The sequence below is a fragment of the Thamnophis elegans genome, chromosome 2 (genome assembly GCF_009769535.1).
Source record: "Thamnophis elegans isolate rThaEle1 chromosome 2, rThaEle1.pri, whole genome shotgun sequence".
Classification (NCBI taxonomy): domain Eukaryota; kingdom Metazoa; phylum Chordata; class Lepidosauria; order Squamata; family Colubridae; genus Thamnophis; species Thamnophis elegans.
Window position 1 is genome coordinate 103803636 of NC_045542.1, and position 13569 is coordinate 103817204.

The 13569-nt window shown below is 37.4% G+C and overlaps 1 protein-coding gene across 4 annotated transcripts in view; it reads left to right on the forward strand.

The window, feature by feature from the left end:
• The first annotated feature begins 320 nt into the window (after positions 1–320).
• The window catches only part of RAD54L2 (RAD54 like 2), a 68732-nt gene continuing 55483 nt past the window's right edge, over positions 321–13569 (forward strand). For 3 of the 4 annotated variants that reach the window (XM_032209906.1, XM_032209909.1, XM_032209910.1), the window contains exon 1: positions 321–493. The gene's annotated coding sequence lies outside the window, so the exon portion shown is untranslated. Of the gene's footprint in view, positions 494–713; positions 782–13569 lie in introns of those variants that run through there. The other variant, XM_032209907.1, reaches the window with a different exon arrangement.

A 13569-nucleotide genomic window follows, 5' to 3' on the forward strand; every position in this document is an offset into this window, starting at 1 on the left:
CAAAACGACAGACGCTGGGATTTAACTCCCCCTGCTTCTTTCTAGGCCTGGACTGTCTCTGTTTTTAGCCATCTAGGAATAACACCCCCCGCCCCGCCCGCCCCCAACTTTGTCCCGAATGAGCTCCTTCTGCAGGCCCTCCAACCCTCCGCTTTTCCTCTTTTTGCCTCCTTTCTGTCTACTGTGCCAACTCTCTCCCAAGGGATGTGGGAACCTTTGTACGCTGTCGGAACCTTTGCTGTCGGTGTGCCTGTTGCTGCCCGGGGAAATCCTCCAAGTAGCTCCGACTAAGGGGACGTATTACCGTTGCGTACCCCAAGCGGAGGGATTGAGGAGCGACGAGAAGGAGGCGGTGGAGGAGAAAGAGGCGGTGACGGCGACAACGACGAGCGTTAAACGGGGGCCGGCGCGCACCAGGAGCGCGCGGAGCGCCTCAGCGTCCCCTCCCCCCTCGGGCTCCCTCAGCGGCCCTGGCCCGCAGCCCCGCTAGGAGGTGAGAGACTAGCCCGGACTCTGGCTGGAGTCGCCAAGAGGAATGGATGGATGAGAGGAGGAAGAGATCGCGCACCAATGGAGGCGCCCGGGAGAGCGGGTGGGCCCAGGGGGTGGGTGGGTGGGTGGGAGGCAGAGAATGGGAAGCCCTCCGCCCCCGCCTCCCCGTGGCGCCAGAGAAAGAAGGCCAGGCATCGCATCGCGGTCGCCCTGAGAATGCATGGCCGCTGCGTTGCTTCAGCCAGGCTTTGGCGTGGGCGCCCTGGGACGGAAAGGCCGGCACGGGGAGGTGTGGGCAAGGGGATCGAGGTTCTCGGGTGGATGGATGGGTGGGTGGAAGGAAACTGGATGAAACTAGTGTACTGGTGGAGCGTTCCCCGTGAATAAAGACGCGGGATTTCTTCTCTTTAACCTTTTGCTGCCTCGAAGGATGGGAGACTTTTAAGGGTCGTCAGGGAAGCGGCGGGTCAAACGTACCGGGAGCAAAGATGCGAATAAGGTTGTAAAGCTAGACGCTGAATGATCGGTCGTTTGTCGTCCCGAGGGATAGGGCTATTGCTGCAGAGAATACGAGGTCCTTGCCTTGTGCGTGGCTACTTCAAAATACTACCAACTCTTTGGAAGATCTTTGGATCGTTTTAAAAAGACTAAAATATGACGAAGTTAATATTGAAGACTTGGGCATAATGGTATAACTTAAGATTTGGCTGCCAACTTTTCATTTTAATGAGTTGTGAACAAAAGTCTTGTGCTAACACTTTGAAAACTTCAAAGTAAGAACACCTGGTAGTTGCTGTTTTATGTCGGTTCTGTTTAACTCACCAAATGTAGGTGAGTTAAATTTATTACCAAATAAATTAGAGTAATTCTAATTATATGTGTGTGTGTGTATTAGAATTACTCTTACTACTGAGTATTAAATTGAAATAGACACTTCAGATGGTTAAAGTTGCATTTATTTTGCCTCCATTTGACACAGAGAATCAGAGTTTGAAAAACTAGAAAATATGAATTAGGATAGTTATGTCACATATTAAATGAAGTTATTGTAGAAAAATGTGATGATACATTGTATATTTAACTGTGTCTACTGAGGGAACAGAGTTTTTCTGGAACAGGTTTACCTCCAGTACACTGATGCATCTGTTCTGTTCTGGAGGATTGGATAAGAGACAGATTTTTGAAAAATGTGGTTGTACTAGAAGAGGAGATCATAATGAATGTGGCTATCATTAAAGACTAGTTGGAAGCTATAGCTGATGCAGAACGTAGCTTTTGGTTTTTGAGTTGAATTCAAAGTGCTGATGATCTATAAAGTCCTTCATGGCTTAGTATCTGGATACTTGTGAGACTCTCTCTTTCATGGTTCCTGCCTGCTGTATGAGATCTGACAGGGTCTTGTTAATAAAGAAGTGTCATTGATGGGGGTCAAGGAGTAATGCCTTTTCTGTTGCTCTGGCTGCCCTTTGGCATAGCATGCCCCGTCTCTCCCCACCCTGTCCTTAGAGCTCCAATTATGTTGCCCTTTAGGACGGTCCTAAAAACCTGGCTGTTCCCCCAGCACTGGGCTGGGATGATTTGTGAACTCACAGGGTATTATGTATTTGTATCGTTGTTCTCCCCTGTAGAGTGGACAGGTTAAATTATAGTGGTGATAGGTGTACTGTTGAAAGGTCTGAAGGATCAGGTGGCAGATATATCCTCCTGAAGAAAATCTTGTCTATATGTGGTCAGTAAAAGTTAACACCTATATAAATGACATATAATCAACTGTCAAGCCATTCTCCTGGCATGGCTGTTTTATTATCTTGATTCCTTGCAATTTATTGTCTTGGTTTTGTTTTAATCTCCTTTGTTAGAAGCTTTGAATCATTTGGGAATTGGGTGGCACCAGAAATTGAATTAATAAAGACTTTTTAATGCCATGATCAGACAACTGAAGGATAATAGCATGTTAGAAAGCAAAACTTGAAAAAAGGGAAGAGCGATAGCCAAATGTTGATAGCCAAATGTTTGTACAGAGACTGATTATTGCCATCAAGTCATTTTTTACTTTTAGTAGATCTTTTAGAGACTACATACATAGATTTTCTTCCAGATGATCTATCCTAACGTGTTCTTTCAGGACTCCCAAGAGTGCACTGATCACAGCTATAACTGAGTCCATCCACTTTGCTGCTGGCTGTATTTTTCTTCTCTTTCCTTCTACCTTTCCCCAGCATTAAAACCTTCTCCAGACCATCTTCGTATAAAGTGTCTGAAGTAGGAAAATTAGAGCCTGGTAAATTGTGCCTCATGTGAGAATGTGGGCTGATTTGTCAAGAGATGTTTTATATTCTAGGGAAAGGAAATATATATAATTGACTTGTGTTTCTTCCATTTTTCAGTTTTATCCGAAGTACAGTTTTTGCATCTCATATACAGATTATTAGTACATTAATAGCTTTTGCATCTTTTTTTCAAATTTTCCTGGAGAGTGTGAACATTCTAATTTGAATAAAACAGAGATGTAGAGAAATGGGAAATAAGAGAAATAAATGCCATTATATCTTGTGCAGGAGCCTGTCAGAAATTGTTCTGAAAAGTTTGAGTTTAGTAAGGCTTGACTAGACAAAGACGACTTATTTAGTGAAATAATAATTCACACATAAGCCAGGAGAATTTATTGATTATGATATAGGATTAGGATGGTATAGATTGGGGTTCAGTTCTATTCTTAACCATGGAAATTCAGTGCACTCTATTACTTTGAAACAGTGTCAGCACAAATTTATTTACATGATTGTGATTATAGAGTAAAAGTAAAGAAGGTGCTTTTAGAGCAGGGGTGTCAAACTGGTGGTCTGCGGGCAAGATGCCTCGTGCGGCGCACGCCCATCCCAGCTCCGCAAAGGGAAAAAACATTGTGATACATCATGTGACTGCAACGTGATGCAGTGAATTTGACACCCGTGATTTAGAGTATCTTGAGCTTCCGGAAGAAAGGCAGGATATCAGACATATTCAGTAGCATATTCTTCTATTTTTGTTGGTTATGGGCTAGTTATTTCAGTTCTGTTAGTGAGCCTGAGTTTTCCTGGGTCTTCATCTACATGCTTCAGCCAGGTTTTCTCTGAAGCTTATAATTGTACTTTCCAAACCAAGAGGTGTGCTTATGAAAGCAATAACTAAGGAAGTTGTATGTGAACCCATCTACCATGATTTGAAAATTTAAGTTTATTTTTTTTCCTTAGGATGGGTTCAGTATTCTAAGTAAGCAAACAAGTAAGCTACATTGTGGATTTACATTACATGTAAACCAGGTCAGCAAAGTGAATGTTCAGAATAATTAAGAGTGAAAAGACATCTGAGTTTAAATTATTAATTTATGAAACAGAAATGGAAAGGAAATGTGGGAGTGTCATCTGTGTATTATATGAAATATTGGAACAGTTGTAAATCTGTATTTGCATACATATATGAATAACCTTATTTTTCCTAAATGCTTTTAAAAGGTTTTTATTTATATTTACCAATGTGCATGAAACTTTACAAAATAAAATGCAGCCATCTCAGCAGGTAATAACATCTAGTGGAACCTTCTAACTTGAAAAGTAAACATGTTCATCTCTAATTAATACTTGAATGGGAAACCACTAATTAATACTTGAATGGACAACCACAAATTCTAGATTTCTCTAGATTGAAAGCTGGAAAAAAAACCAACACCAAAGAAGAATCAGTCACTATTCTGATTCTTCATATCCTGATAAAAATATTTTCACCAAGATTGGCTGTCAGCAACTATTTCTTTAGTTTGGCACACTTTTGTTTATGTCTTCTGGTAGCTTCTTTTTTGACTGCCTTCAATTTTTCCTAGTATCAGGGGCTTCTTCACTAATTTTTGCCTTTGTTTTATGTGCCTTAAACTTTAGTTTTGTTATTAGTATCTCAGTGATATATCACAAGGGAGAAGTCTGGTGTTACTTCAACTAGAAGTGAATCATTTCTTCTGATCCAAGGTATTCTTAATAGTTTTCTCCAGCACCTTACTTCAAAGGCATTAATTTATTTAGCTTTTCTAATCGTTCAGCTTTCTGAACCATGTTGTTATAGGTGGAAAAGACCATGAGTGTCAACATTTGTTGTTTACTGTAATTTTAGTTTATTAGCCCAAACCTATTTGGAAATAGTTTATTTCCCAAACCTGTCAAAAGTCTTTTTTTCCAAATAGCAGGTGTCTCTTTTATTTTATGGCTGCATATCATAATTATTTGATTGTAGCCAAGAAATGTAGAAAATGCATAGTTCTTCCTGCTTGTCACAACCAAGTGACGTCTGAAATTTGGCAACTGTGATCTAGTCGCCCTAGCAGGAATCTAATCTGCACTGTAGAATTAGAGTCAATCACTAATCTCTATCCACAGCCAAAAAAAAAAAAAGAAAGGCTGTGAATTACGAATAGACCCTAACCACAGAGCTACTCCCTGCCCCTTTATAGCCAAAAAGGGGTAATATCTATGATCTTATTTAGATATACAGACCAGATCTCTGAGAGAGCTCGGTTGAGCCCTCCTCGGCGACAGGCTCCGCCCCCCCGGAAGCGGAGCTTTTATCTCCAGCCAGTTCTTCTCAGCTGCCTTTTTTTGCAGCCCTAGACAGGCGATCCCCCCCCCCCCAGGACAAAGCAAAGTTGTTTGAAGCTAGGATTAATACGGGCGGGTCCCACTCCTGTGAGATTTATGCTTTTATTACTATCTTAAATACCAGCACCATTTGTCTTAGAGGCTTCTTTGTTTAAACGGACTTCAAAATGGCGATTTCTCTCCGTTGGTGACTGATAGGGGATGTACGTAGCCGGTTTTACCTTCCTGCAGACCGCTCCTTAACAAAATAACTTTCTTTGGTTTTTTTGGAAACAGAGGGGAGCGAAAGCGCTGTTTATTTGTTTATTTATAATGGCACCCAGGTCAAAATCGAAGCGTCTCTCTACAAATGTGCCTAAAGAATCTGTGAATGAGCTTAAAGAATTTACACTGGAATCGCAGCCCTTGTCTCCTACGCCCTCTACTGGAGAATTCTTAACACAGGAATTTTTTTTTCAAATGTTTAATGATTTTAAACAAGAAATTAAGGAATTTGTATTGGAGCTATATGGTGATTTAAAGTCTAAAATTGACCAAATGAAGGCAAATACGTTTGCAGCCGTGTCTGCCCTGTCAGATTATACCGCTGAAATAGAGAATAAATTGGAAAGTTTGGAGGAGGCTAATTCTAATTTGACTACTAATATTCAAATATTACAACAAAAAATTAGAGACACCCAAGAACAGCTCGTTATGATAAACTTTAATAAGAAGGCATTCGCAATAAGAGTCAGAGGATTCCGCGAAAAGGAGCAAGAGAATCTGAAACAGACCTTTGTTGAAGCCCTCAGCCATGCGGTGGGAAGCCCGGGACTTAACTTTGATTGGCAGATTCGGAAAATCTATCGCCAGAATTCGTTGGTAGCGGAACAGCGACAGCTCCCGAGGGACATAATCATATATTTCTCCACAAAAGAATCCAGAAACGCGATCATGCAAAAATTTTACAATAATAGATTGAGAGTTGATGGCCAAGACTTGACTGTCTTCAAAGAAATACCTTTCCAGATGTTAAAGGCAAGAAGGGACTATACCTTTTTAACTAAAGAGCTTAGAAATCATCAGATTCAATATAAATGGGAGGCCCCAGCCGGCATTACGGTCACATTTGAGAATCAAAGACTTCGTCTCAATTCTGTTTCGGAGGCTCGAGATTTCTATTACAAGACTTTGAAGGCGGGACTTCCTGATTCACTTGGAAAAGAGGAGAGACAAGCCGAAGGAGAAGGCAAGCAACAGACCACATGGCTGCAAGATGGAGGGGGTAGCTCCCCCTCCCTCGGAGAAGCAGAAAAGCGGAGTTTGAGGATTTAGACATTCTAAAATATTCACCAAAGTTGTGGATTGAATGGGGGTTTGCGACCTCTCTCCGGCAGAAAAAGCGGAATGTATTGGTGGGGTGATACTGAATGTATATATGCAAAAGGCATGCAGAATGATTTACGTTGTTTAAATTTTGTTAGAAGGGAAAGTTTGAAGAGATTATTTTAAAATAGAAGGTAAACTGATTCTTGTTGAAACTATTATTTGAATATGTGGAATGATCTATGCTATTTAATTTTTATTAGAAGGGAAAGCTTGGTGAAATTATTTTGAGCTAGATTTTAAACTAATGTTTGTATAAATTTGATAGTGGCAAATATTAGAGAAGTAAGGGATGAGGGTAAAATGCATGCGGAATGATTTACGTATATTGGTGGGGTGATACTGAATGTATATATGTAAAATGAATGCAGAATGATTTATGTTGTTTAAATTCTGTTAGAAGGGAAAGCTGGATGATATAATTTTAAAACGGAAGGTAAACTGATTCTTGTTGAAAGTATTATTTGAATATGTGGAATGATCTATGCTATTTAATTTTTATTAGAAGGGAAAGCTTGGTGAAATTATTTTGAGCTAAATTTTAAACTAATGTCTGCATAAATTTGATAGTGGTAAATATCAGAGAAGCAAGGGATGAGGGCAAAATGTATGCGGAATGATTTACGTTGTTTAAATCCTATTAGAAGGGAAAGCTGGTCGGGATCATATCAAGATAGAATGCAAACTGATTTTTGTGTAAAGTAATACTTGATCCACGCTGCTTAAACTTTACTAAGAAGGGAAAGTTTGGTCAGATTATTTTGAATTATTGTTTGAAATTAAGGTTAAGAAAGGGAAAGTTTGATTATTCTTCTATAAAGTAATATTTGAATATGTGGAATGATCCACGCTGCTAAATTTTACTAGAAGGGATTATTTTTGAGTTAGATTGTATATTGATGTCTATACAAATTTAGATAAATGTTTATCTGAATACAAGGTTAAGGAAGAGGAATGGGAGAGTCTACAGGAGGTCGGGGTAAATAACAAATAAGCAAGAGACGAGAATAAAATATAGATAGAATGACTTACACTATTTAAGCATATATAAAGATGGGGGGCTGAGCTTAACACAAAGAGTTTCTTTTTTTTTTTTTTCCTTTTTTGGTTTTTTTTTTTCCTTTAATATATTGCTTTTATTTTTAATCCATACGAACATAAGATACTTTAGATAGAAGGCAGTGCCAGGTGTGGGCCCTGGGAAGTCGGGAGGAGTAGGGATGGGGATTTATGGGGGGTGGGTGGGTGGGTGTTAACATAGTCTCAATAAGAACAAGAATGCACTTATATACGGTTGTTCTTTTTTTTTCCTTTTCTTTTCTCTTTTCTTTCTTTAAAAATTTTTTTCCTTGGTTTATTTTACTTTTTATTAGATTATAATAAACAACACTTGAATAAAGGAATACACCAAGGAGGGAGGTAGAGGGAAAGAGGAGGGAGGAGTAAGGAAGGAGTAAGGGGAATGTAAGGAGGGCGTGTTGGGAGTAAGGGGAGAAGGAAGGTTTGAGGGGAAAGGGAAGTAGGAGGGGAGCGTTAGAGGGAGGAAAGGAAAGTTGGAGGGGGTAGATGGGGTGTATGGAGGATGGAAGTGTCAGGTGGGGTTGTGAATGATGAGTTGTGTTTTCTTTTTTATTTTTTTTTATTTTTATTTTTATTTTTTTTTATTTTTTTTCTTATAGCAAATACCCTGTATATAAGTGATTGTAAAATGGAATGTGAAAATGAATAAAATATATTTTTTAAAAAAAGAATTAGAGTCAATCACATATTTTTAGAATGTTATTTTTTGAGCAACATGAATAATAGTGAATTCTACTGTCCTCATTGTTGCAAGTAACAATAAGCTTCAGTTGATGGTGTTATTTCTGTAATTTATATATGCTGGCCAACACAATACTTACTAAGGCTCTTCTTAAAGAATTGTATTAGTTTAACTTTGGATTTATACACTATACTTAACTAGAAATTAACCTTTAGAAATTCAATTTTCTGTTTTTTTTTCTTTTTTGAAAAACTGGTCAATAGTGAAGAAGACCATCTGAATTTGCTCAGAGTATTTCCTGTTAATATCATTTCTCTTAATTCTGACAGGAAGCACTGGTAATGCATACAAAGTACATGTTATAACTGGGGGATCCTAATTTGAAGTAAATCCTCCGTAATCCTTCTCTATGTTAGCATGCCTTCATTAAAGCATGCCTTTTTACCAATTGGCTGTACATTGGCCCATTTTTTCAGGGGCTAAAAGTGTCGTATTGCCAGACAAGTATAATCATTGATTATCTTTTTACCTAATATAATCTTATATAACTTTGTAAATACGTTAAGAATGCTTTCCTGGATTAGTACTACCCTGGAGTAGTACAGACAAGAAGGAATTGATTGATATAAAATCACTGAGAATCTAGTATCTGTAATAGTTTGTACAAAAGAGGGAATGCTTTCAAATACAGCTTTTCATAATTCATTTCTATTACAGCATTATAATATGACAGTTTGAAATTGTTGAGGCTGAAACAGCTATCTGCTAGTGTTTTGTGCTAACTCACACAAAAATGGGTTTGAGTAAATAGCTCATGAATGCATTCGTACAAACTTTCCCATGGAAATCATACATATCTACCATTTCTAAAATGTGAAATTGACATAAGCATAACTAGAAATGTGCAGTCTTTTGGATTCAACTGGAAATTGATAGTTTTCCTGGAAACAGAAATAGCTGCTTTAATGAGTAGCAGCCAGCATTGCATTCACCTTCCCCTATGTTCCAAAACTGTTCTTATCAAAGCAATACAAATACAAAGCAATATATGTATTATTTATATTTATTCTGAACCTTCAGGACAAATTCCAATTTGCAGGAAGAGTATTGCAACTCTGGACAAGAATGACAAACTATTCATAATCTAATTTGTGGTATTCAATATGAACTGCATTATAGAGTCCTCAACTTACAACCATAATTGAACCCAAAATTTCTGTTGCTAAGTGAGACATTTGTTAAGTGAGTTTTGCCCCATTTTACGAACTTTCTTGCTACAGTTGTTAAGTGAATCACTGTAGTTGTTAAGTTAATAACACGGTTGTTAAATGAATCAGGGCTTCTCCCTTGACTTTGCTTGTCGGAAGGTCATAAAAGGAGATAGGATGAACCCAGGACACTCCAACTGTCATAAATGTCAGTCAGTTGCCAAACATTTGAATTTTGATCACGTCATCATGGGGATGTTGAAATGGTTATAAGAGTGAAAAACGGTCATAAGTCACTTTTTTCAGTGCCATTGTAACTTTGAATGGTTACTAAATGAACTGTTGTAAGTTGAGGACTACCCGTCCGTATACATTTGGTAGAACTTGCTTTATTTTCAACCGTACACTTTTCTACTTGGAAGTTATTGAATGCAATTTGTATGCTTGACTAAGACGAGAACGTATCTTGCAATTTACATAGTGTTTTTAAGGTATGATAGAGTGCTGTTATAAAAATGTAGCTGGTAAGACAGGACTTATCCATTTCAACGAGAAAGAGCAGAATGAACTGCTAAAGTTTTGTTGATTTAGAAAGTCAATAAAGAAAGGCCTAGCTTAATTAGTTAGAAGTTAATTAGCTTCTGTTGTAAGCATGTTCTTAAATATGGGGTGAGTTTCTGAAAAGGCAAGATTATGCAATATCAGATTTCATACTGATAGCTATGCTGAAAGAATAAGTTACTGATGTTATATAACAATTTTACCATTTACCTGGATATTCAAAGTGGGTTAGATTTGGGTTGTTCTTAGATTGCAGCAAAAGTAATCCTCTTTCTTACTCAGCCAAGTCCCCAGCTAAGTTGATTTTCTACATCATGATAGGCCCAAGTTAGAATAAGGATTATAGTTTAGATACATAGAAAACACAAATAAAAGCAGATGTTTGCCACCCACTCAGTTATGTAGTGCAACCCAGATATACCTGTACGTGCTAATATTTTAAATAGTAATTTATGATATTATGTAATCTGAATCTTGCCTACAGCTAAAAATATTTATTGGAGTATTGTATGCACTAGGCTTTGAGAGTTACTTTGGTAGATAGCATAGCTTGGGAACTTTCTGATTCATATTGTAAATGAGGCAACCTGTTCTGTCACCAGCAGTTTTTGTTCTATACACACACACACACACACACACACACACACACACACATCAGATACTGCCATGTACGTATTTTGTTTTCTAGAATAAGAATGGAACTGAGTTATTCTACTCGATTCCAATATAATGGAGGTGGTAAAAGACTCTGTCATCTTGGCTCATCCCAAGTTTGTTTTTGTGTATGTGTGTGTTTCTGCTTGCCAAATTTTTCTGCTACTATATTCTCTTTTATTAATCTACCAAAGAAATAGTTTAAAGGATACAACAAATACAGTTTGGCTTTTATCTTCTTTTGCTAGTACATCAGGTTTTAATTGCAGTGATTGCTTGTACCCTTCTGGATAATTCATCCCTTTGTGGATACTTCTTTCAGACAAATCTTCTCTACTCTTGGGAGTTATCTGAAATTTTGTGCCATGATTGTAAATTATAAACTGTATAGGCCATTTTAATACGGTGATTTTTCCATGAAAATACAATAAATCAAATTTATTTCTCAGTCTTAGCTCGTGGGATTTGGTTCTAAATTGACTTTCTGTTGTATTTAAGAAATGTTATGCTCCCAAATTAGCTTAGTCTGCCCTTTTATTGATAATAGTAAAATATATTTTTGTAAAAAAAATTTTTTTGATCTATTTATTTATCTGATGTTTCAAAAAACTAAGTAAATTTAATTCTTAAAATTATTGGATGAATAGAGAAATTTAGCATATTTTTCGGAGTATAAGACGCACCTTTTTTCCTCTAAAAAGAGGCTGAAAATCTGGGTGTGTCTTATACACCGAATACAGCATTTTTTGCCTCCTGAAGCCCCACCCCTTCACCAAAATGCCCATGCATACCCTTATGGAGGCTTTCAGAGAGTTCCTGGGGGGCTGGGGAAGGCAGAAATGAGCAAAAAATGGGCTGTTTTTTGCCCCCCCCAGCCCCCAGCAGCACTCTATAAGCCTCCATAAGGCTATGCATGCATTTTTTTGACAAAAAACGGCCCATTTTCGCAAACAAACGGGCTGTTTTTTTGCTCCCCCAAAGCACTATGCAAGCCTCCCCAAGGGTATTCCTGCCTTTTATTTGGAAAAAAAAACCAGGCTTGTTTTCGCGAAAAACGGGCTGTTTTGGGGAGGTTTGCAGAGTGCAAAACCTTTTTGTTTCCTTTCAGAAAGCTGTTTAGTTAGAGTGGTTGATAAGGTTGTCAGCAATTTCCTTCTCCAGCATATGGATAAATACACCTGGAAACATCTACCTACCCTACCTACTCTCTCTCCCTCCTTCCCTACGTACTGTATTTACTTCTCTCTCTCTCTATTTCTCTCTCTTTATTCCTTTATCTACTTACCTACCTACCTACTCTCTCTCTCCCCCTACCTATCTATTGTATTTCTCTCTCTCTCTCCCTACCTATCTACTGTATTTCTCTCTCTCTCTCTTTCTCTCTCTCTATCTCTCCACCTACCTACCTACCTATCTACACTCTTTCTCCCTACCTACCTACCTACTGTATTTCTCTATCTATCTATCTATCTATCTATCTATCTATCTATCTATCTATCTATCTATCTATCTATATTTCTCTATCCCTTTATCTACCTACCAACCTACCTAGTCTCTCTCCCTACCTACCTACCTACTGTATTTCTCTCTCTTTCTCTCCATCTCTATCTATCTACCTACCTACTTTTAAAAAAAAAAGGCCTCTAAAAAGATGGGTGCATCTTATAGTCTGGTGCATCTTATACTCCAAAACCATTGTACATGGAATAATATTGTAAAAAAATCAGACTTTATTTTCATGTCTATCTTTATTCAAAATGTTGAAATATCTATTGTCATCTTGATTCCCATTGGTAAATACTGTAGTAATAAGCATCTGTAGCTTAGTAAAAGATTCACAAATATGAGATTGATCTTTATACAGTAGTTTCTTGGAATAAATACTTGACTCCTTTTCTCATGTAAGGAAATAGAATTCTTCCTCTACTTTTTATTTTTTTCCTACTGCTTCTTTATCTTATTTCTTTATCTTAAGCTTGTGATTTATCACAATTATTTTTCTCCAGACTCATACAATCCTGTATAATTTGTGTGTGTGAAGTAATGCATCAAAAATACAACTTTTTATGTGGTACCTATTATGTTAGGGGAATAGAAGATGATTTTATTAAGAGATAATTCTGAGCTGTCAACATATTGTAATTAATCATTAGAAAATAATTTGCTCATCAATTTGAAATGAGTGCTACCACCATTGATTAAATACTGATTAGTGTGTGTAGAGAGCTAAAGGTTGGAATAACCTATCATAAAACTAGTGAGATGGGTGTATTATATAATTTTCCTTGATAGATGGCTTTGAACTAGGTTAGGCATGTATGAAAAATGAGGGGAAGCTAATGTCTTGTGGTTACCTGGCTGGGATAGAGTATTCATATTTTATATCTCAAGTTTATCATGTGGCAAGTAGCCCTTTAAAGTAGCATTTAGTTATATAATAGAAAATAAGATAGATATATGATACTGAAATGGGTATGCAGGTGAAGGAAACTTGGTTTTATGATAAGACTTTGCTTGACCCAGTAAGCGGTTCACCAGGATAAGTTGACACTGGTTGGGTATGAGTGCCCATAAAATAAAATTGGTTTTGATAAGATTTTTATTGTATACAGGATGTATCAAAAGTCTGGCCCTGAAGCCCAATTATAATATGTTTTAATAATTTTTTCCAGAGAAAATATTACTATACAAAGAAACGTTCGAAGTCATCAAAGGAGGAAGCAAATGTTAACAAAAAGTGGCAACCAATTTTAACATTTAATATATTTTATATGATACATTGCCTACAGGGCCTGACTTTTGCTACCTTCTATACATAATGTATTTGTCAAATAAGGATTGATAGCTTTAAACACATTAGAATAAAAATCTTCCATTAAAATATTCTATTCAATTATTTAAT